The following is a 25,754-nucleotide window of genomic DNA, read 5'->3' as shown; positions in this document are numbered from 1 at the left end:
AGGTAAATTTCTAGATAAATGAATTATGAATAATACAATAAGATAGGTAAACTGCTTGATAAATGAGTAATGAACAATACACTATGATAGGTAAATTGCTAGATAAATGAATGATGAATAAGCACTAAGATAGGTAAACTGCTAGATAATTGAATAATGAATAACACACTAAGAATGGTAAACTGCTAGATAAATAATAAGATAACACACCAAGATAGGTAAACTGCTAGATAAATGGAATACAGAATTTAGGCCAAAGGCCAAGCGCTTGGACCTATGAGGTCATTCAGCACTGAAACGGAAATTGACAGTAAAAGGTTTTCTAGGTGTAACAGGAGGAAAACCTCGCAGTTGCACTATGAATCAAGCACTAGGAGAGAGTGGAAAGTAACACGGAAGAAAGAGAATATGAAAGGAGTTACATTAAAAGGAACGAAAGGGGTTGCAGCTAGGGGCCGAAGGCACGCTGCAAAGAACCTTAAGTAATGCCTACACGGTGCACTGACGGCACTAACCGGCTACGGGGCCGAAGCCTCAAGGTGTTTTATACAGAGAAAATATAAAGATACTTTAATCTAGCATTGCAATATAACTATAACCTGGCGTTATAACCGAATTTTTATTGTATCCCCCGAGACCTGTCATATATATTTCATTAAACTGCCCGTCCAACCAGCCTTCATAACTATTTTAGCTCACTGTTTAAAATGATAAAACCTAGCTCTCCGCCTTCATGCTTAAAATAACAGGCAATGTTTATAAATATAAAATCTATTTCTTCACGTACTTCAGTCTTCGAAAAGTAGCTCTCTAAAATCATTATTCACCCCGAACGCAACCTGGCACACACGCATATATAAATATATATAAAGTAATAAGTAACAATTACCATAAAATGAAAAGAAAATGTAAATGAGAATTTAAGGGGGACCCAAGTATATCAAAAACAAACACACAGACACATACATATACATATATATATATATATATATATATATATATATATATATATATATATATATATATATATATATATATATATATTATGACAGAAGGAAACGAAAGTGTAACTAAGATTTTAAAGGGGTCAATTTTCTGACAAAAACAAACACAAACACATATATATATAACTATATCAAACAATACGTAACAATTACCATAGAAAAAAACAGTTTGAATAAGCATTTAAATGAGACGAACTTCCAAAAAAAAAAAAAAAAACAGACACCATACGAATAAACAGGTCCCCGCCGGTCGGCGGAATTCATTTGCATATTTTTTTTTCTGTCCTCCGTCGAGGGAGGAAAACTTCTTAGCCGTTACTGCGACCTTTCCTCCTAACCTGAGAAACTTTTGCTCTTGTGGGGGTACGTATATTTGTATGCTAATGCGTCCTCATATTTCCTACGTAACGAAATTAGAGGAACGGGCCGTTTTTACTTCTTTATTAGATTAATACGTAACACTTCCTGTGTAAATATTAACACGTAACATTTCCTGTGTAAATGGATGCTTTCCTCTTGGAAAATTAATGCAATTATCTCTCTCTCTCTCTCTCTCTCTCTCTCTCTCTCTATATATATATATATATATATATATATATATATATATATATATATATATATATATATATATGTGTGTGTGTATATATGTGTATATATGTGTGTGTTTTGCGGGTGCTGGTTCCCGCCTCGTTCCCTTTGTATACCTTCAAGTTTTTTTGTTTTATCGTCGGTGAGCTGCCGTTTTTCTTTATGGGCAGCGAAGGTAGCGGCATAGTCGACGTTGGTCGAGTTTATATTGAGCATACGAATATAGTGTGACCATATATGACCACGAGCTGCTCATCTTTGATGACATGAGGCTGTCCTGACATCCATCGGGGGTATTCTGGTTTGTGTGTGTGTGCAGCTGAGGGCTGTCTTGGTGACCCGATGGAGGACGTATGTTTGGTATTTTTTTTTTTTGCTGTTGAAATTTTTTTGGTTTATTTAGTGTTTTTAGTGCTGCCTTTTGGTTTTTCTTGTATTTAGGGTTTTCCAGACCTGACTCTTGTAAATATTGTAAATAAATTAATTTTCTCATTTTATTGTTTTTGTTGTTTTCTCTCCTTTGTTTCTGCATCTCTCTCTCTCTGAGTATATTAAAGAAGCATCTCTCATGTATATGTATATATATGTGTGTGTGTGTAAGGATGCTTCCTTTTTGGAAAATTAGTGCAATTCTCTCTCTCTCTCTCTCTCTCTCTCTCTCTCTCTCTCTCTCTCTCTCTCAGTATCTGCAATTCTTGGATCTAAAATAAAGATGGAAAAGTGAGGGACAATATGATTATTTTCCAATTTTTAACATTAAAAGTAGTAATTTCTACAACAATACGAAACATAAACAAATAAATTTAATTAACGAGAATACCAGTACTCTGTATATTATTCAGGGATTAAGTTAATTACCAGTTATGAAATTATGGTCCATTTTGTATAATGATTATGAAATTAAAAAGGAGAACAGAGAGAGAGATTATGGTTCATTCTGTAAAGATAATGAAATAATAAAAGGATAATGAGAGAGAGAGACAGATTATGATTCATTCTGTACAATAATTCCGAGAGAGAGAGAGAGAGAGAGAGAGAGAGAGAGAGAGATTATGATTCATTCTGTACAATGATTTCTAGAGAGAGAGAGAGAGAGAGAGAGAGAGAGAGAGAAACCAACTCTAATCTAATGAACAACTCACGAGGGACGCTAATTGCAGTCAAAATATGCATTGTTAAACAGATGTCATTCCATTCACGCTCTAATTAGTCACAGAGGCAATTAAGAGACGAATGAAAGTACTTGTTACCGCGGAGGCTGAAACATTAAGTGCCATCTGGTCTCTTGATCAGGTAGAACTTTTGTGAAGAGGAATATCAAATGATTTAATAGGAGAATGCGCAATGCATCTGAGGTCATAACCGTTTCGTGAAAAGGAATATAAAATTATAGACTTTATATTCTTCTTCATATGTATAGGGGACAAAGTAACCTATTCCCTATATATAGGAGACAAAGTAACCTGTCCCCTATGTATAGGAGACAAAGCAACCTATCTCCTATATATAGGACAAATAACCTATCTCCTATAAACATGAAGCAAAGTAACCTATCCCCTATATAAAGTAAGACAAAGTAACCTATCTGCTATACATAGGAGACAAAGTAACCTACCTCCTATATACAAGAGACAGAGTAACCTATCTTCTATATATATAGGAGACAAAGTAATCTATCTCCTATATATGGGAGAAAAACTAACCTATCTGAGTTCATAACTTAAAGATAAAAACGTCATTCAATTTATCACGGAGGCTCTTTTGCAAAAGCAATGCAATCACAGCATTCCTGCTATTTAATAAACTTCTGAGAAAAGGAATATAAAATTAAATAACCAGAGACAATGTAACCTATCTGAGTTCAGGACTCAAAGATAAAACAATCACTTTAGTCTTTTACAGTTAAATGACCTAGAACTGCAATTTGCGGTAAAATATATATCTTCGTTTATTATTATTATTATTATTATTATTATTATTATTATTATTATTATTATATTTCAGTAGATGAAACCTATTCCCCATGGAACAAGCACATCAAAGGGTACAACGACGAAAGCACATCAAAGGGGCCACTGACTTAGTCAATCTTCGAGAATGTTGGTTTAACCTCTACACGCAGACTACTGCAGCGGTAACTGATCATGATGCAGAGCCGGTGACTTCATCCCCTGTGGAGGCGCGACCCGCGACATCTGAGTGGCATGCCACGACACTAACCACTATACCAGCGGATCAGTATAGGTACAAAAGGTACAAAATACAGAAAAGTATATGCATTATTTATTTCACAAGGGGGCGTAATGATCCTCACATTCTGTGTTTTATCAGTTTATAAGCATCAATCTATTTATCATTTCTTTACTATTAACTTTAACTGGTAAACTAAGAACGTATTAATTATATTATGATTGAGTTCAATCAAAAGATTTTTGGCTTACTTCTGTGTGTGTGTGCGTGTGTGTGTGTGTGTGAGTGAGAGAGAGAGAGAGAGAGAGAGAGAGAGAGAGAGAGAGATTACTCGAAAGAGCGACAGCTGTACAATGAAACAGATAACAACTACATTTCGAACTATTGCACAAAGTTTGCAAAGTAATTGCTCTGAGAGAGAGAGAGAGAGAGAGAGAGAGAGAATCCATCAAAACTTTAATCAACAGGCAGCTATGTGCAACAACCTAAACAAAAACTAAATGTCAAAAAAGATAAGCAAAAGACTACAAAACTAATCGCTGCATTCCTCAGATACTTTCAAAACTGAACCTTCCTACTTTTACTCTGTTCAGGAGCAAAATACACAGACTTTAAAAAAAAATTAATAAAAAAAAACAAGGGCTTTCCGAACGATGAATTTCTTTTGTTTCTCGAAGACATTAATTTCAGTCGGGAGTTTCAACCCTTTGAAAGACTTTAACAACTTTCCGGACAGTGATGGATTATGAGACCGGGTTCCAACAACGACGGCGAGCAGCCTTGCCGTGTGAGATCTGACGGAATAAGACGATACGTTCCTCGCACAAACACGGATAGAGAAGGAGAAAGGAAGTTGTGATGATGATGTTCGGAAGCAGAGGAGAAAGGAAGTACAGGAAGTTGTGATAATGATGTTGGGAAGACAGAGAAGAAGAGAGGAACTTGCGATAATGATGCTGGGAAGACAGAGAAGGGGAAAAGAAGTTGAGATAATGATGCTGGGAAACAGAGAAGGGGAAAGGAAGTTGCGAGAATATTGTTGGGAGGACAGAGAAGGAGAAAGGAGAGAAGTAGAAAGCACGTCGCAATAATGATGCTGGGAAGACAGAGGAGAAAGGAACTTGCGATAATGATTTTGGGAAACAGAGAAGGAGAAAGAAAGTTCCAATAATGATGTTTGGAGGGCAGAGAAGGAGAGAGGAAGTTGCGATAATGATGTTGGGAGGAGAGGAAGGAAAAGAGAAGTCATAAAAGCTGTTCACAGGGGGAAAATAAAAGTATGAAAAGAAGAGAACAAGTTTAATGACTTTGAGAAAAAACTGTCACCCAGCTCAAACACAAGCATGCAAATATATGTATGTGTTACGTAGTTTTTCACTGAGACTTACAGGATATATCACAATCAAACTAATCGAAGCAAGCGCTTAAAACAAACATACCTTTCACACAAAGACACCGTATATACATATACATATATACATGCATACATACATACATATACACACACCTAATAAACAACCATTTAATGTATAAAAGTCAACAGGAAAAACAATACACTATCTCTTTCTCTCTCTCCCCCGCCCCCTCCCCGTGAAACCTCCTCCTCTTCCCTCCACCCCCAAGAGACATCCTCACAGCCAAACTTTTCCTCCTCTCAAACAAAGCCAAAATAAAAAAATAAAAAATACACAAAAAAAAAAACAGCCAGGTGAATGATTAAAACTAAACAGGAGATGAGTCTCTCTCTCTCTCTCAAAAAAACAAAAAAACAAAAAATGAAAATGAAAAGGGTGAAATGAGAGTGAAATGAAAAGAGGATAATACCGGGTAATGAAGCGGGGATCAGAATTCCTTCCCCGGGGTGTATTAAAACTGCATATATCCACTGGCAAATATCTTTTGTCCGCTGAGACAATGGTGCCTCTAAGAATGAAGGTTAAGCGCTGGATATTCTTTATTTTCCTCCTGGATTATCTTATTTTTATTTTGCATATTTGGACGCAGGAGGAGGAGGCTGGGAGTAGGGGAGGATGGTGGGGAAAGGATAAGGGGGGCTGGGAGGGATTAACCGATATTGAAATTCAGGCAATTAAGTCTGGATTAAGCTACTGCACAATGATGACTTTATACAACTACTGGCCTTTTATTGCGTGTGTCTGCATGTATGTATGTCGGTTTTGTTTGTCCTCTGACGTGAACAAAACACACATACAGTGCTGTATGTTTGTCAACAGGCTAGTATATATATATATATATATATATATATATATATATATATATATATATATATATATATATTTATATATATATATATATATATATATGTATATATATATATATATATATATAATATATATATATGTATATATATATATATATATGTGTGTGTGTGTGTGTGTGTGTGTATATATATATATATATATGTATATATGTGTATTTATATATATATATATATATATGTATATATATACATATATATTATATATGTATATATACATAAATATCTGTATGTGTATATATTTATATATATATATATATATGTATATATATATATATATATATATATATATATATATATATAAAACCACACACATTTTTGTGAAATCCTACTAAAAACAAACAAACATACAAACTAACCCAAAGCATAGTGCCCTTTGTCAAGTCTGAAAGAGAGAGAGAGAGAGAGAAAGAGAGAGAGAGAGAGAGAGAAATCCGTGCACGAAACCTTTAAGAACACAACGACCTACTCGTATAAAGGAAATATACTGACACATTTTATTTCAGCTCCAAAGGCACATTCAAATTCATTTGTCAAAGAGAAAGAAATATTATGTAAACAAAAGCGCTAAACATATGTCATCAGTTACCAACTTAAATCTCTTGTTTCTGCATATTCACTGCAACAAATGCCTTGCATATTTATCTGCTAAAACTCCGAATGTAAACAACTAAATGCAAATGAAAATCACGAAACAAATTGACATGTTTCGAATTAATTACACCCCATTAACGATTCAGATGATAAACTGCTGCTAATATTTGATGCTGAAACTCATAAAATCAAATGACTGATGTTTGCGACACGATCACTTATTTATTTGCCTGATGGCAGTCTATCAAATATGCATTTGTGAGCTGTCATGCTACTGAGTGAGTTATGAGTGAGTCATGTTAAAACTAATGGAAGATCTTACTGAATGCATTCTTTATGAGGAAATGACGTCAGACGTGACTAGATGGATTTAAAACTTTAATAAAAAATAAGCCCATATTTTATATTAAACCTTTGATCGTGCTAGAAATCTGAATATCAAGGTCATATTCATAAGCTAAAGCGATGAGAGACTCTTAAGCTAAAGCTATTCGAATCTTAAGCTAAAGCTATGAGACTTGCTACATCTACGAGAACGATAAGCTAAAGCTACGAGACTCGGAAGCTAAATCTATGATACTCATAAGCTAAAGCTATGAGAATATCAAGCTAAAACTATGAAAGACTCATGAGCAAAAGTTATGAGAATCATATGCTAAAGCTATGATCATCTAAAGTTAAAACTATGAGACTCTTCAAGCTAAAATTATGAGACTCTTAAACTAGAACAATGAGTCTCTTAAGCCACATAAAAGCACTTCATTAATTTACACCAACAGGTTATGTAAATATTTACAGACAAACACATTTCCTTCACTAAGCCACCTCATCAGACTTGCGGATAAGAATCCGGATTTGCAAGAAATCCGGATACGACACCTGGCCCTTTCTGATAAGACTGAGCTAACAATTAAGCGGTATTAGAGCCAGTTAATAAAAAGAAAAAAGTTTAGAGAATGAAAAATAATTATTCTCCAACGTTAACGCACAGTAATATGAATTTAAAAACCACTGTAAATGTTTCCCAGGTAAACTATTTTCATCAAATATATTTTTTCATGTATATTCCTTTGTAAGGTATATCTACCTAGGGAGTTAGATAAAAAAGTAAAATATAAAGAAAATATGACATTTAAAGACATTTGCAGGTACCTTGGGATCAAAAACCTGATAACAGCATTATCAACAATAATAATAATAATAATAATAATAATAATAATAATAATAATAATAATAATAATAATAATAATAATAATAATAATAGAGAAAGGTAAGTTCAGGGTAAACTTATACAAGTTTTTGCCATTTATTTACATTTTAATGCTGCAATTATATCTAACAATACTACTGTTAATATTATTGTTGTCTTCTAGTTAGATAAATTAATTTCCTTCAACGGATATACTCGTGGTAGAGCACATATATAGAAAACCATGAATAATATCAACTGCAAACAGCCACAAGGGCACACAACACGCACGCACCAATTTGCACCAAATTCCTACTAAGACAAGACCGAAATGTCAACGCTAGCTACATACATTTCATCACAGCAGCTGCTGGGAAGGACAAGACCACACTAACTGACCTTAACAGACGAGAGATCCTAGAGTACATTAAACGCTGTCCGGCCCACCAACGAGCGTGGCGAATTCGGGTCCTTTGAGGGAGGGTATCCGTGGATTAATTACGAGAGCTAGGAGTCTCCTGGAGGCTACGTGGGATGGAACATCTGCTGCAGGAACGGTAACGTTTTCTGCATATGAGTGAATTTCCCGCCTGTTTTGAAGGAGGAATGGAATTATGGGAAGGTTAATTTACCCGACTAGAAGACAACAATAATATTAACAGTAGTATAGTTCAAAATAATTGCAACATTAAAATGTAAATAAATGACAAAAAATTGTATAAATTTACTCTGAACTTACTTTTCTATATTATTATGTGTATGTTATGTGTGTGTATTAATTATATTAATGTGTAATACTATTTAGAAAATGAACCCTCTTCATATGGAACAAGCCCACAATGGTCCTTTACTTGAAATTCAAGCTTCCAAAAAATATGTATTTATTTGAAAGAAGCAACAGAAGATAATAGTCAATACAGAAAGAAGAGATGGGTTATTAAAAATGAAAAAAAAAATTAACAAGTTAATAAATTACCTGATAAAAATGTAAGTAAAATATAAAAAATACAAGGTGAATTTTTTAGGTTAGTAATATGAAATTGTTATTTTATCTGACGGGAAGGCAACAATAATATTAATTGAATACAGTAGTAGTGGTGTTAAATATATTTGCAACATTAAAACGTAAATAATTGCAAAAGCTGCTCAGCCCTCAACCCAGCCAGGTAAAGACCTGGTGGCCTAGATTACGTTAGGCTGCAACCCTGTTATCTGCTATAAATTACACTGCCTACATTAGGTTAGGTGGTAGGTCCATGAGGGGAACGCTCCCCTGGGGCAGATAATGACCTGGCACCCTACGGTAGGTTAGGTTAGGCCACAACCATATAATTTATTTTAGTTTGCAGTGTCCTACGTTAACTTATGGGAGGGCCAGGGTGGGGGAGGGGGCAAAGCCTCCCCAGCGCAGCCCTAAACTAGGTTAGGTCATGTCACACCCTTATTACTTATTTTATTTCTGACATGAATCACATCATAAGCTATCAGAAAAGCTACACTTTACCGGAAATCTAAAAAAAAAAAAAAAAAATTACGTTTTCCGTCTCCCACCACTCCAAAAATCCAGGTTTAGCCGTAGGCCCACGATACCCACGCTACGATATTTTGACATAGGAGTGTACATGAATTAACGGTGAATTTCACTAAAAGATAAAAACCAAAATTGTCTTAAATTACACGAAAACCAAAAAATAAACTATATTTTACATTCGTTCTGTTCAACAGCATAAAAGTAAGTTACGAAAAACTTCTTTTATAACCCATATCATTGGGCCAACTATACGACTAGGTTGGCCAACTTACCATAATGTAATGATTTTGGTTAACCAGTCCTGGAAAGTAATTTTAAGGACCAGAGCTCTTCTGCTATCGCTATATTGAATTGATATAACAGCGTTAATACAACGGGTTGAAATAATATTGACGTAAACACACATTTGAACAAGACTAAGCTAGTAACCCGTCGAGTAATGGATTCCAATAATTCCTTCTTGTATTATGGTAGATTTCTCTCTCATTTCTATATTAAAATTAATAAACTAATATAAACGTCACATCTTTACTTTAGTCGTAAATTAGTATAATAAATACATCTCTATAAGTTTATGAATTCATTTAAAACTTACATAAAGGGAACATTTATTATTGTACAATCCTAATTTAAGAAGAATACGATAGTCGCGCGCAAAGTAATGAATCCCAATAATTCCCTTTTATATTATGGTAGATTTCTCTCTAATTTATATAGAAAAAATTATAGACTAATTTTAACTCGTTTGCATCAATATTTTTCGTAACTTTAGTATAATAAATACATATCCATACGTTTATGAATTCATTTAAAAGTTACATAAAGGGAACATTAATTATTGCATAACCCTAATTTAAGATGAAATTTACGACCAATAATGTCAACAAAAACGAATCGTTGTTATTGTTGTTGTTGTGTCTCATATACAGTAATTTATCGTTTCAAGCTTCGTTTTTCGTCATATTCGGTGTTCGACAGTTTCAGATTATATTGTTTTATTGAAGTGCTAACGTATAAATAGGGAGTGACGAGTGATTTTAATCTAAATAAGCGCCATGCTAACCAGCTCCTATGACCCGTGCTAACCTGTTGCTGGCTGCTAAGGCCAGGCGTTTATTACGGTAAGGTAAGTTTATGTCAATTTAACCACCTGTTAACCGCAGTTAACATTGGGTAAATCGGAGTTCTGAAGCAAATTAACCAACACTTGTGTAGTATAAACCAGCAGTTTCAGAATGGGTTTAGTAATCTTCGGTAGTTTAGCTGAGGTTTTCAGTAAACTAAGCCTACCCTATACTCGCTGAAATTTTTGGTAAAAGAATGTTAATTAATTTAAGTCACCAAATATTATTTTTATTACTGAATATTTTCTTTTTTTAAGGACTTTTTATACCATTAGTACTGTGCAAACCATCTTTATTTTATATTATATTTTTTCCCTTCCCAATATCTAGCAATGAGGCCTACGCAAGGCTATACCCCCATTGGGGAACCGGATGATTTTGAATGACGTAAACGCAAAACAAGTGAATTACGCAGACGCTGACACTAATGGTAGGAAATAGGTGTATCACAAGATAATATATCAGAAAAATATATAGTTTATATGTATAAATGGATGCACTAATAAATATAAACCATTTTGTGTTATGCCCAGTACAAGGAAACGCTTTAACCTAACCTTGCGTAGCCTAACGGTATTTAATGTTCCAGGTTCTACTAAGTTATTTGAGTTTCCACTCCCTTTGGACTCCTCCAACCTAATCTTACTTAAGGTATCATAATTACAAAGGAAAAAGAATGAATGTATAATTTGAAGAAGAATGCCATGGTTTTACTTGGTTAAGGACTCCCTTAGACCCCAGCCTAACTTTACAGTCTTAACTTAATTATGTTAGGAGGATCTGGTATGCTGTGAAAGTATGAATTATTTACTATATTCACTATAATATCTTGGATTTTATTAACAAAGTAAGGGGATTGCTTTCATCACCATCAATTTGTTTTAGTGTTAAGTTGGTTAAGACGTGAGCTGAGTTATAATATGAATGTATAATTACAGAAAATTCGTCTTAGGTTGTTCAGTGGATGAGATACAAATTCCAGTGATGTATGGGCAAAATAAAGATAGAAAATATGAAATTACAAACTATATCTAAATAAAGCTGTTAAACAAAATTGTGTTAAAACTGTTGAAGAGGAAAAATTACACCGCATTCTCAGATAATATGCACAAAAAGTAAGTTTGTTACTAGTTCAAATTATGCAAACAGAAGAAAAGATTTAAGACAGAAATATTTACAATTTTACCAGATCAACACAAAGAAATATACAGTATTATAACAGAACTTATACAAATTGAAAATGGAATTCAGTGCAGAAACATTATAAAGGAAATTGGCTCATACATTTATGTACAATACAGCTAAAATTCACAAAATTGACGTAAGTGTCCTAATCGCAAGTATTTTACTTCTGTTTCATTGCTGACCAGTTTGTTCAGTAAGTTAAAGACTAGTGCAAAGTTGTTAACATGCTACAGGTATTTGTTGATCTAAAATACTTCCTCTTCTCTAGATACTTAACAAAATCAAGTTCATATTTTAAGGTACCTCTACTAGTAAACTGTAGCTCGAGTGAAAACTTATTTTATGCAGAATCACATGTTTTGAGTAAAAAATTGTATACATTTTCTTTACCTCAGAAACTTTACGGTTCAACTTTTTTTTATTTTGTTTTCCCTCTTCGTTCAGTGACTCCATAATTCCCAGTACATTGCCTTTTGCCTAAATTCTGAGTAATAGTACACTCTCAGCTGTTTGTTACAATCGCAGGAAAAATAATTATACTGCCTTTTCACGGAACCTTACTTTCAAGGGAGTCAGAAATCCGCTGACGAGACGTATCAATATGGAGCCGACCCCACCACCTCTTGGTTTCCCAGAGTCAGTCATTGGTGAAAGTTTAATTACATTTCAATTGTTTGCGGGCATCATACGAGGGCAGGGTTCCCGGGGTTGTGGGTGCCATGCCAGTCTTGCCCCGGGGGAATGTTGGGGGTGGGGAGGGGTGGTGTTGCTCACCTCATAGAGATTCCTAGGATTTCTAGACTTCCACAATGTGCCGGAATTCCCATGCGTTCCCAAGATTCCCCCTTAACACGAATAACCAGTTCCGCGAAGAATGTTAGAGCGGATGTTATAGGGCGCGTACGCATGCCGCCGTTCTGGTTTCGAGTCTGTGAGAGAGAGAGAGAGAGAGAGGAGAGAGAGAGAGAGAGAGAGAGAGATTGATGCTTGTTGGTGCTAGGCCGATTCTATTGCAGTTCAATGCTCCACTTCCTGATAATTAAAGATTGGGCTTCGAGAATCTCTCTCTCTCTCTCTCTCTCTCTCTCTCTCTCTATATATATATATATATATATATATATATATATATATATATATATATATATATACTCTGTATGTTTTGTAGTGAAAACTTAGACTAGCAACTTCATAAACGGAAGGGCCATGATTTATGGCAAATATCATCACCTGAAAAAAATAAAAGCCGAAAAATTTCACGCGTTCCTTTTGAATGCCTCACAAACGACCGGCGACATGATTCATTATCCCGCCGGAAGTTCCAGGCAAATTACGACCTCTTAATAGAATGCGTCATGAATGTTAATTAATGACCGTGGCTGTAGGCGACGGCGGGAAGAGAGAAATCGTCTGCGCTTGGTTAAAGGAACGCTTAGTCGGTGGCGTTTTGAGAGAACGGTGCCGAATTAACAAAAACATCAGCCACTCAAGTACCCTTATTTTTTGTGTATTTTATTAATATTTTTCAGAATTCAGTTCCCTGTTTATCACGTTATTCCGCCTACATTTGATCAGGACTTCATTTCTCAGTCGCGTAGATATGAAATGTTCCGTCTTTCGATTCCAGAGGGAAGTTGAACCTAAAGGGAAAAGTCCATAGTGATTTTTATATTTATTTTTTCCTTGCTGAGCTGGAACTGGAAGTAAGCCGTTTGTCTCGTCTCTCTGATATTTTCCTAACACAAGAGCATTAGGCATATGGTGAAATGACATAGGACTAATAACAAATCTGTGGTGTAAATTTTCATACGTGGTGGCTGACGGGACGGATAACTCACTGGCACGAAGGAAAAACTGGAACAGATGTAAGTAAGAAGACTGTAAGGCTAGTGCTGTTTTCATGGATATAGCCAGTGTCAGTGCACAGTGATAACATTAAAGACCAAGTATATTTCAGGTTTCCATTTGTAGCACAATTAAGGCTACCTTAAACTGCCCAAGTAAGAGCACCGAACTTAAATGCTTTGGGAACCAAATCCTAAAATTCTAGACTAGGCCTAGGAAAGGAAACGACTCCCAATAGAAAAATGCCTCAAAGCCTATATCCTCATGATCGAGCAACGACGTTTTATCGAGAGAGAGAGAGAGAGAGAGAGAGAGAGAGAGAGAGAGAGAGAGAGAGAGAGAGAGAGAGAACAAGGCTTTTGTCGGTTTTAGTCGGGACCGTTGACAACTTCGGCTTTAAGAAAGCGCGTCTACTTAACAGCACTCACACCCGGAGACCGACATGATCTTCTTAGACCAAGGGACCCTGGCGAGGGATTTTGGGGAGGGGGGGAGGGGGTTAGGGGGTATTGTAGACGCAGGTGGGTTGAAGATGCAGGGGTAAAGTGATGGAAAGGAAATGGTGATATGCAGGGGTGCTACAAGTGTATGCGATGAAGTTTGTTTTTTTTTATATATGTGTATACTGTACATGCGTGTGCGTTTATTGGTACGGGAGAGAAGTTTTTGCAGTTTTTTTTTTATTGAAATCACACTTATCATTTGCATGAGTAGTCACGCTTTTTAGGATGATGGTTTTAAAACCTAAAGATTTTGTTTGTTTTAAAGAGTGTCTGTGGTATTAAATTTGTTTTTATTTGATCTAATCCTTTAATACAAGAACGTAGGAACCGTTAACCGTTATGCTATAAAAAAATACCAGTATAATTTTCTACATCCAGCATAATGTTTAAGGATTGTAATTTAATGCTCTCAGGGCTACTGATATGAAAGAAAAGTAATGTGATAAATGGCTAAAATAGCGTAGGCCTAAGCCATAGTGAATCAACTCCCTTAATAAGAAAATAGGGCCCAGAATTTGTTGCGGAGTAGGTAGGAAGTAATTTTAGATGTGTCCGAAAACTGTTTTCCTCCTAGGGAAGTTGTGCAATTGACTAGACGGGTAATTGTAAGGAACAGAAATACAGTGGTTTAGCTTCTAAGCCTATGTTACAGAGCTTTCTTACAATCTCGTTATGAACAGTAGGCCTATGTTCGTGTAATGACAAAGTTTGGGGGGAAGTTGGGTAAAACGTGTCTGTGGGATTTTGGCTCCTGTTTTGGGTAACAGAAAGGTAAGGAAGTGGGATTTTGGCTCCTGTTTTGGGTAACAGAAAGGTAAGGAAATGGGATTTTGGTTCCTGTTTTGGGTAACAGAAATATAAGGAAGTGGGATTTTGGCTCTTGTTTTGGGTAACAGAAATATAAGGAAGTGGGGTTTTGGCTCCTGTTCTGGGTAACAGGAAGGTAAGGGAGTGGGATTTTGACCCCTGTTTTGGGTAACAGGAAAGGTAGGGAAGTGCTAAAGCTACCAGGTCACGGTTTAGTTGAAAATGGTTCAACATCATCTATTTGTGAGCAGATTGAAAAGGGACGAAGTACTTTGCCTGCTCAGTGTCAGATGAATTTTGAAAAGAGTTCAAAATGCAAATGTATTCTTTGTTGTTTGTTAATTAATGCTTATCTTTGCAGGTGCAGGAGGCTTTGTTGTCGCTCACATTGTGGTAATGAGGTAGGAATTTTGAATGATATTTTGCTCCGGTAAAATTTGTGGAAGTGAGTTTGTGATTCACACACACACACACTGTATATACTTGTATATATATATATATATATATATATATATATATATATATATATATATATATATATATATATATATATATATATATATATATATATATATATATCTGATTCACGAAGATATGTATACATTTTACTAAAGCCAAATTGGACTCATTCTCGCCATCATAACGAAGTGTTTTGTGTATATTGCCTTATAGCCTATATAGAATCCGCTAAATTAAGTAGATAGAATCTATTACCTTTAGTATATAAATCTGCTAACTTGGGTATATAGAATCTACTAACTTAAGTATACAGAATCTACTAACTTGAATATATAGAATCTACTAGCTTAATATATAGAATCTACTAAATTAATTATATAGAATCTATTAATGCCTGGTAAAATTAAGCAATTTCTCTCCAACATCTATAGAACAAGACATCATAATACGTGAATCGTAGGTTACTGCACCACACTGACATTGGGGAACTGGGCGATTTTATGCTAATGTTCTTTACTTGTGTTGTGAAACATGTTGTTCATACTCCAAGTCTAAATGGCGATACTTTCACATACTAACCAAAGTAACAATTTTACTTTTTATAAAAACAATCTGATTTTGAATTTACAAGAGATCCTGAGAGGGGAATTCTTTAAAAAAAATCCCATTTTTTCTTTTTTAGCACATCCTTTCACTTTCACAAATCTCCACTCATCTCCAGCCTCCCTTTTCATAACAATATAACCTACTGTTCCTTCTCCATCTCCCCTTCATCATTATGTAAGCGTCTGTAAGTTACTGAGTAAATTGAAATATCCTGACTTTTATAAGTATTCAGAAACGTTTATGAAAACTTTAGTATCCCCATGACACTAACTTTTCTTAGAAAACGTTCGCGTCCCAGCTGTTTCCCCAAGACAAGTTGAGAGCATTTTCCACAAGATCCGCCTGTTTCCCAATATTAGTGAGGAGACATTAACGTAAGATTTATCTCCATATTAGCGTGGAGCATTAACGTAAGACTTACCTGTTCTAGCGTCGCATGTTTTCTGAATTTTGGAAAGAAACGGCTTCATCACGTCGAGAGTTCCTCTTGCTCTGAGTAGATAACAGCACGCCAAAGGGTAGTATCCTTTCAGACGACGTTCTCTGTCCTCAAGGGGTTGTAAGTTAAAAGCAATATGCTTTACAAGTGAACAGAATGGTAAATGGAGGTTAATTATAGGTCTGTTCCAGTTCTGTTTTCGAAAACGTACAGACATCGAGTGAGTGTTTTGTTTAGATTTCTAGATCTCTGTGCATTGCAGATCGGTGCATTGTTATTGCTTATTTCACCACTAATGGCTTTATTATGCCTAGCCTAATGGCCGTAGCTTACTTAATGTAGATGTTTGTTTTATTCAGTGACCATGAAAACCATAAATCTCATTTAATTGCTCTTCGAAATATGCGTATGTTATTTGTTAAGGTGATTTAATATTATTTTGCTTGCTGGTGTGCAATAGGGTTTTCGTAAGTAACCGAATATTATATATATATATATATATATATATATATATATATATATATATATATATATGTGTTCCTATACATATGTATATATGCATATATGTACAGTATGTATATACAATATTTTTATAGACATATAGGTTTGTGTGTGTGTATTACAATTTTTTTTAAAGTGGACAAGTGGATACCATTCCTCTGTATATAAGTGTTCAGTAATCTGAAGTGTTCTAGAGTCGAGGCTAGGCAGTGGCCCCCCCCCAAAAAAAAAAGAATAAATCATGAAATTGTCAGTTACAGCACTTATATATATATATGGGTTAAATTATGTGCATACATCCCTTTGAGAACCTTCTAATTAATTAGACATTCTTTGACTTCGTATAGTTATCTGTCTAATCGCAGGTACTTTGTGGTTTCATTTTTAAAATTAATTATTCTAATCCCCTGTCTTTGAAACCACGTACTGAAGAACCTTCTTCTCTCCTAAATGAATTTCAAGACACGCCGCGCATTTTCCTACAGACAAACTTTAGGTGCTGGTGACTTTGAGAGAGTACACGAAATGGCCATTACATTCCTCCCCTGAGGCACTGTACAAGGACAGAAGGACAGGTCCATTATCTCTAACCACCTAATAGAGAGAGAGAGAGAGAGAGAGAGAGAGAGAGAGAGAGAGAGGTGGGGGATTCTGAGCCTCATTCTGTCCTTAAATAGGCTAAGTACTTTTCTTGAGAAGTTAATTGGTTCTGTTGAAATACTTTAAAAGAATTTAGTGATTTTATTCATTCTTGTAATGTTCAATGTTCTGATGTTAATAAGCAGTTTAGAATTCTTTTTTATTATTATTATTATTATTATTATTATTATTATTATTATTATTAGAATTATTATTATTATTATTTGATTATTATTATTATTATTATTATTATTATTATTATTATTATTATTATTGTTAAAAAGAGAATATTGAATGTTCATTCAACATTTTAGTCAGTGTTATTATTATTATTATTATTATTATTATTATTATTATTATTATTATTATTATTATTATTATTATTATTATTAAGAAGCTTGAATTTTTATTAAATTAATATTTACAAGAGGGTGTATTATAACAAGAACTCAGCCCTCTGGGAAAATTCTGGCCAAAGCCTAGCTTTGTATTGCTTTGACACAATTTACTAACCTTTCCCTATTTGCCAAAAGGCTGGGAAATTCTCGGAAAGAATAAGAGAGCGTGTTTGAAACACCTGATCTAGACTTACCTTCATTGTAGGGATTAGTCAGAGGACTGGGGGAAATTCCTAGAAAGAAAATAGGTTGTATATGAGTGTGTTGGTTTGTATTTTTCTTCTTGAAATTTTTACCAGAAAGATGGGCAGATACTGGAAGAAATGGTCTGCGGTTTAGATGTTGAGAAAGGTTTGCTGAAATTTTTGAGAAACCTCTTTGGAAAGATAAACTGCTTTTTGGGCTCTTGTTTGAATTTATTAGTTTCAGAAGTTTCTGAAAGTTTTGTAAAACAGTGTTTATTTGAGTTTACGCTTCTTAGAAATTTTACTGATTCTGAAAAAATGTCCTTGAACGTATTATGTGCTATAGATTCTGTAAATGAAAATATTCATATGTTCAGAAATTCGTCAAAAAGACGTGAAAAATTTCCATAAAGAAGTACGCTGTGCCTTTAATTGTGTATTAAACTTTCTTCTTGAATTTTTAGAAATTTCTTAAGATCTGGAGAGCTCTCCTTAAAGAAATTTAATAAGTGGTGCTTTAGACTTTCATTAACGAATTCAGCTGTGATTTTAACTTGGTATTAATAATTTTTCTTGAACTCAGATTTTGTTAAAATCTGAAAAAAAATTTCCTTAAAGAAGTTTAATAAGCTTTGCTTTTGGTCCTCAGTGTGAATTTGTTATCTCCAAAAGTTTTTGAGAATTCTGACAAACTTCCTTGAACAAATATATGTCAAGAGACTAGAAAAGTAGGGAGTCTTTGAGACTCCTCTTATTGAGTTTGAAGTCCTTCCAGTGACTCAGTATTTTTTTATTAGTTTATATAAGAGGATCAGTCAGTGCTTCATGTAAAGCCCGTTGGGAGATTGAGTGTGTTTGTGCTCTCTCTCTCTCTCTCTCTCTCTCTCTCTCTCTCTCTCTCTCTCTCTCTCTCTCTCTCTCATGGTTAGGTGTTTGCCTACTTTGCAAACAAAATCTGTCAAATGGAACTGTTTAGTGATATGGTTAAAATTTTGCTTTACCTTAGGAATTTTTTAGTGGCAGTGGTGATTCTCATGGTATATATATATATATATATATATATATATATATATATATATATATATATATATATATATATATATATGTGTGTGTGTGTGTGTGTGTGTGTGTGTGTGTTTGTGTGTGTATGAAGGTTCTTACAAGGAAGTGCTATGCACGTGGACCTCATCCTTGATTAAGCAGTTAAAGGAAGAATGTAACAATGACTCATGTTAAAAGAAAACAGATTATTAGCCAACTTTGAATAATACTCCAAAGTTATCAGCTTAGAAAAGTAGGCATTTTATGTTTTCCTGTTTCATCGTTTTAACAAACAGCTTACCTAAAAATCTAACTACAAACATCCCTGGCGCAATCTACCGTCATACGAGTACCGTAGAAAACAGACGTCTTCTGTCTACGTGAAATTACCAGAAAAAAATAGAATCAAGAAAATGATTCACTTACTTGAGCTGCGATTCTCTCTCAACTCTGCCAGAAGAATGTTAAAGGTTAAGGGTCAGTCCACTTTTTTAAGGAGGAAGGGACTTAGGAAACCTAAAGGTGGGGGAATGGGAGTTTAGATACTTTAAAAGGGGAAGGGCTGTGGACTTGAAAAGTGTAAGAATGTATGGGGGGGAATTTTAAAAGGGTCAGGGGAGTGTTTAGGAAATTTTAAATGTGTTAAAATCGTTTAGAAGCTGATAGATGAAAGTGGACTAAAGCGACGACTAGGAAAGGTGTGTGTGAGAGAGAGAGAGAGAGAGAGAGAGAGAGAGAGAGAGGCGTAAGATAATTTTAGATTGTGATGGGAACATAGGTCTTTCAGAAGGGAATGGGACTGAAGCAAATTGGTATGGGAAAGGTAAGGTAATGGGGCTAAGGTAAATTGGGATGAGAAGAGAAGGTAATTGGGTAAGGTAAATTGCAATGGGAAGGTAATGACTCTAAGGTAAATTGGGATGAGAGGATAAGGTAATGGGGCTAAGGCAAATTGGAATGGGAATATAAGGTCTTTCAAATGAGAATGGAGCTAAAGTAAATTGGGATGGGAAGATAAGGTCTTTCAGAATGGAATGGGAAGATAAGGTCTTTCAGAATGGAACGGGAAGAGAAGGTCTTCCAGAATGGAATGGGAAGAGAAGGTCTTTCAGAATGGAATGGGAAGAGAAGGTCTTTCAGAATGGAATGGGAAGAGATTCCAGAATGGAATGGGAAGAGAAGGTTTTCCAGAATGGAATGAGAAGAGAATGTCTTCCAGAATGGAATGGGAAGAGATTCCAGAATGGAATGGGAAGAGAAGGTTTTCCAGAATGGAATGAGAAGAGAATGTCTTCCAGAATGGAATGGGAAAGAGGATTCCAGAATGGAATGGGAAGATAAAGGTTTTCCAGAATGGAATGAGAAGAGGTCTTCCAGAATGGAATGGGAAGAGAAGGTCTTCCAGAATGGAATGGGAAGATAAAGTCTTTCAGAATAAAATAGGAAGATAAGGACTTTCAGAATGGAATGAAAAGATAAGATCTCTCAAAATGGAATGGGAAGATAAAGTCTTTCAGAATAGAATGGGACGATAAGTTTTTTTAGAATGGAATGGAAAGATAAGGTCTTGCAGAATGGAATGGAAAGATAAGGTCTTTCAGAATAGAATGGGAAGACAAGGTCTTTCAAAAGCCCCGGGAACGAAGAGGGACGAACAAAAAAAGAATTAAAGGCATTCTTTCGGGAGGGTTTCGAGTCCCGTTTATTATTTTATTTCGCCGAAGCAACTTTGCTCGTTCATTTAACGGCCGTAATGGGAATTGTTCGCCGAAGATCGCTGGGTTGTCGTGACGGTTACGGAATTCGTCCAATTATTTTAATTTTCGGTCATCACAAGAACTCGCAGCTGTCTCGAGACTTTCCGCCGGAACTTGGTTCGTTACTGAGCGCGAAAGTTCCCCAAAATGAAAAGTACTTTTTCGTTTAACAGTTTGCTAGACTTATTATTATTATTATTATTATTTTTATTATTATTATTATTATTATTATTATTATTATTATTATTATTATAGTATAGTATAATAGTAGTAGTAGTAGTAATTATTATTATTATTATTATTATTATTATTATTATTATTATTATTATTATTATTATTATTATTATTCAGAAGATGAACCCTATTCATATGGAACAAGCTAACAAAACGGACTACTGACTTGAAATTCAAGCTTCCAAATAATATGGTGTTCATTAGGAAGAAGTATCAGAAGGCAATGGGAAATACAGAAAGAAAAGATCCCTCACTGAAAAAATAAAAATAAATAAATTAACAAATTAATCAATAAATAGATAAAAATGTAAGTAAATGATTAAAATACAAGGAGGAATTGTTTTAGGGTAGCAATGCATTGCATCATCGCTTAAACTAATGAAGTTCCGATTGCACGACGTCCTCAGAGAGAATGATCCACAGTCTAGTGGTGTGAGGAATGAAGGACTTCTGCAAATGAGAATGTTGAGATTTTATTGGGGATAGATTTATCAGGAAAAGATAGAGAATAGATAGTGTAATATTAATTAATTAAAATTAATGTCACAAGAGGTAAGGTGGACTAAAGTAGGCTGTTATTATTAGGAAAGGCGAAAGCACATGTATCCTGTTGAAGGCAGATTTCATGGAGCAGTGGTTCTCAACCAGGGGGGTGCGCCCCCATAAGGGGGGCGTCAGCACTTTCCAGGGATGGCCCGAGCCTTAGGGAAAAGTTAAATATTCCCTAATTATATTCGTTATTCTCTTAACAAGAGTGAGGAATTAATATTCAGAAGTTTATAAAAAAAAAATGCAAAAGTATCACCTTATAACATTAGTTTCGTATAGTCTATTACTCTGGTTAGACTCGCTGGACTTAGCCATGTTTTGTAATTATTTACCTCCTTCCGAAACCCCCTCTTTCTCTTTTTTCATTTCCTTTAAATCTGGGAGGGAATTTTACTCATAGATGCAACGGGGGCGGGGAGCGGGGGCCGTTGAGACAAGGACCATCCCGTAGAGTGGGCGTGGTAATAAAAAGGTTAAGGTCTGAAGTCCAGTCCTCTCTGGAGGATTGGGCTCCAGACTGTATCTGATGACTTTGGAGGAAAGTAAGGCTTAGATAATATTAAAGGCATCTTATATGGAGCCAACTAAAAGGTCTTGAAGTTGCTTACTGAACTCCCACCGAGGAGAAACTCCTTAGGTTAAAAAAGAAATAAAACCGGTTAAGAAAGAAAAAAAACCAACGGGTAAGGAAGAAAAGAAGTACCATGTTTTGGTGTAAGGGCAGGCCGCAGGAAATATAGAATGTATAATTAAGTTACCTAAGGGATATAATAGATTGTGGAATAATAGATAAATTGGAAAGAGTTTGGTAGACTAACATTAAAAAATAAGAGTATCCGATTAGTAAAGAGAGCAGAAGTGCGTTGCGTATGTACGTATGGGTTGCAGTATTAATATACCAGAGATTTTGATGCATTACGCGGGTATAACGGCTGAATGCTAAGATTCCGAGAATCTGAAACGCCTTCGTATGCTGTTATTACAAATTGCCAAGTCTGGAAATGTGGTGTGCGGCCACCAGAAAATAAGCTTCAGAGACGTCACATGTCAAAGCGTAAGATGATATGAACATATGATGAGATGAAAGAGAGAGAGAGAGAGAGAGAGAGAGCGAGCAGTTTTTCAGAAAGTAATAGACGGAGAAGTAACGGAATGAAGATCAGAAGGAAAGCCCAGGATAATATGAAAAAAGCCCCAGACAGAGAGAGAGAGAGAGAGAGAGAGAGAGAGAGAGAGAGAGAGAGAGAGAGAGAGAATAATATGAAAAGGGGATTAGATGGGGAACAAAGATCAGATGAGGAATTCAGGCAAAATCCTCGTAGAGGGGCAGTGCTGTCAGTGCACCTCACGCAGTGCACTGTAGGCATTACTCAGTCCTTTACAGCGTCCCTTAGGGGCCCCTGGCTGCAACCCTTCTCGTTCCTTTTACTGTACCTCCATTCATATTCTTTCTTCCATCTTACCTTTCCACCCTATCATAACAAATTTTTTCATAGTGCAACTGCGACGTTTTCCTCCTGTTACACCTTTGAAGCCTCTTACTCTCAATTTTCCTTCCAGCGCTGAATGACCTCATCATAGGTCCCAGCACTTGGCTTTCGGTCTAAATTGAATATTATTATTATTATTATTATTATTATTAATATTATTATTATTATTATTATTCAGAAGATGAAACCTATTCATATGGAACAAGCCCACCAAAGGGGCCACTGACTTGAAATTCAAGCTTCCAAAGAATATTATGGTGTTCATTAGAAAAAGTAAGAGGAGGCAAAGGAAAACATATAAAGAAGAGATCGCACTTATTAAAAAAGAAAAAAGTTAATAAATAAAAAATAAATTAAAAAAAGAAAAAAATAGCATTTTTCACACCTCATATGCCAGGACATATGAAAAACCAACCACGTCAGTTGGAGTTCTCAGGATTTCAAACTTTTCTTGGCGCTTCGTTGGAATTTGCGACGCATAAGCCGGGATTAAGTCCGTTATGCCAGTTCTCGTCGTTTGCAACAGAGAGATTCAAGTTGATTCACGGCGGTTTGTGATCCAGTTGCAGTTGCTGAGATTATTCGTTGTTTTTCGAGAACAGGAAAAACAGCCTGTTTATTTGGGTTGAATCTTGCGTTGTGTGTGTGTTTGTGCATGTGTGTGTGTGTGTGTGCGTGCTTGTGCTTTCGATACTCGAGTTTAGGGTTTGGGATAATTGCGTCTTATTAAATAAGATCACTTTATCTGCTTTTTCAAAAATAATTTGGAATTTAAAAAATACAGGTTTTTTTTAAGAAATTGCTAATGAAAACCTATCCAAAATATCTATATTATATGGCTTTATTTGCTTTTTCAAATATAATTTGGAAGCATTTTTCTCTTCTTTCATAATTGTGCTTATTAAAATATCAAGTTTTTTACTTGCAAAAAATATTGGGAAAATTCGTGTCTTTTGTTTTTTGTAAAAAAAAAAAATCTTAGCCACGCCACTTTTGAGCCCATTACGAAGCTTCTTGACTGTATCTGTGTATCGCTATGTATCTTGGTACTCATTAAAGTTAGAGATTAAACAAAGAAAAAGCAGGAATGACATTAATTCGTATGAATGTGTTTTTGTCTGCAGTGATTGTGTTACATAATAGCTAATGGGAAACATTTACATATTTCTCCATTGGTATCTCTCTCTCTCTCTCTCTCTCTCTCTCTCTCTCTCTCTCTCTCTCTCTCTCTCTCTCTTTGTAATTCCATATTCTCTCTCACTTTTTCTTTCATTTAAATTAATGTATTATTTCTCTCTCTCTGATTTTAAATACCCTATTCTCTCTTTCTTTTTTTCTCTGTCATATGTAAATTACCCCCTCTCTCTCTCTCTCTCTCTCTCTCTCTCTCTCTCTCTCTCTCTCTCTCTCTCTCTCTCTCGTTTAATTACCATATTCTCTCACTTTTTCTTTAACTTTTAATTTAATGTATTTCTCTCTCTCTCTCTCTCTCTCTCTCTCTCTCATATTTAAATTACCGTATTGTCTCTCTCTGTCTGTCATATTTAAACTACTGTATTCTCTCTCTCTCTCTCTCTCTCTCTCTCTCTCTCTCTCTCTCTCTCTCTCTCTCTCTCTCTCGATGTTCCTAATGGAATATTTAGTCCCCCCTCACGGGAGGCGTTTGTGCGCGGTTTATGTTAATGAAATTTTCGCTGACTTTCGGAGAGCGTCCACAAAGAGCCAGCAGAAGTTGGCAACAAAGCGTAAATAACAATAATCATGAATTCGTGGGATTTCCTAAACCCCCCCTTTCCTCCCCTTCCCCCTCCCCAACAAAGATTCCAGAAGCTGGAGGAAATTACAAAACCTTCCCTGGGTACGCGTTTCTTGTTTGCAACAATGAGGTATTTTCCTCTCTCTCTCTCTCTCTCTCTCTCTCTCTCTCTCTCTCTCTCTCTCTCTCTCTCTCTTGTACTAATGCTCTGCATTTCTCATTTAAATGTTGGGTTTCTTTGCAATTATTGGTAATGAAAGTGCTTGCATTCAAATGTTAAGGTTTGTTTTTTTTTCCAGAGAGAATGTTAGTCTTTTAGTTTCTTAAGACAAGATTGCTTGTATCTTTTTACGAATGTTTGCAAAGACACTCGAGTATTTCTGCAGTGAAAGCAAATGTCTGTTTCTTGTATGACATTACAGCTTCCACTCCACTGGTATACCGAAAATATTATTCTTTGTGATAGCTGATCTATCAGTAACTTAATATTAGTGAGCTTTATAGAGAGAAAGACCCAAAATCGTAAAGATTTTGGATTTAATATAATCTTTTCTGGGATAGGAAATCAAGAACTGCTTTGACCAAGAATCTCAAATTGTGTTTGGAGATTTGAATACAGAAATGATTGTGCAAGCATTTTGTAAAGAAAACAAAAAACAAAAGAGCACATTTTTTTTAGCTCACTGATACACCAAACGAACGGACATGCACTGCACCTTCGCTGAGAGAGAGAGAGAGAGAGAGAGAGAGAGAGAGAGAGAGAGAGTTTAAGCAAGATTTTCCTCTTGTTAAAAATTTGATTTACAAAAAATGATTCCTGCTTTCGCAAATTATAATAATGTCGTACAGGAAGAAAAGAATTTTT

At 35.3% G+C, this 25,754-nt stretch overlaps 1 protein-coding gene and 1 long non-coding RNA gene across 3 annotated transcripts in view; one reads left to right on the top strand and one right to left on the bottom strand.

Annotated features, from left to right (window-relative positions):
* Adar (Adenosine deaminase acting on RNA) overlaps positions 1 to 10,014 on the bottom strand; it is a 450,653-nt gene extending 440,639 nt beyond the window's left edge. The window contains exons 1-2 of one of the 2 annotated variants that reach the window (XM_067132520.1): positions 9,647 to 10,014; positions 8,243 to 8,433 (exon numbers count right to left, since the gene is read on the bottom strand). The gene's annotated coding sequence lies outside the window, so the exon portion shown is untranslated. The remainder of the gene's footprint in view (positions 1 to 8,242; positions 8,434 to 9,646) is intronic. The other variant, XM_067132519.1, reaches the window with a different exon arrangement.
* A 244-nt stretch (positions 10,015 to 10,258) lies between these two features.
* Positions 10,259 to 25,754, top strand: part of LOC136855454 (uncharacterized) — a 175,528-nt gene continuing 160,032 nt past the window's right edge. The window contains exon 1 of the long non-coding RNA XR_010858041.1: positions 10,259 to 10,495. This is a non-coding gene — a long non-coding RNA (uncharacterized lncRNA). The remainder of the gene's footprint in view (positions 10,496 to 25,754) is intronic.

Source organism: Macrobrachium rosenbergii, chromosome 31 (genome assembly GCF_040412425.1).
Source record: "Macrobrachium rosenbergii isolate ZJJX-2024 chromosome 31, ASM4041242v1, whole genome shotgun sequence".
Lineage (NCBI taxonomy): Eukaryota > Metazoa > Arthropoda > Malacostraca > Decapoda > Palaemonidae > Macrobrachium > Macrobrachium rosenbergii.
Note: the sequence above shows the minus strand (reverse complement) of the source record. Positions and strands in the feature narration are given on the sequence as shown.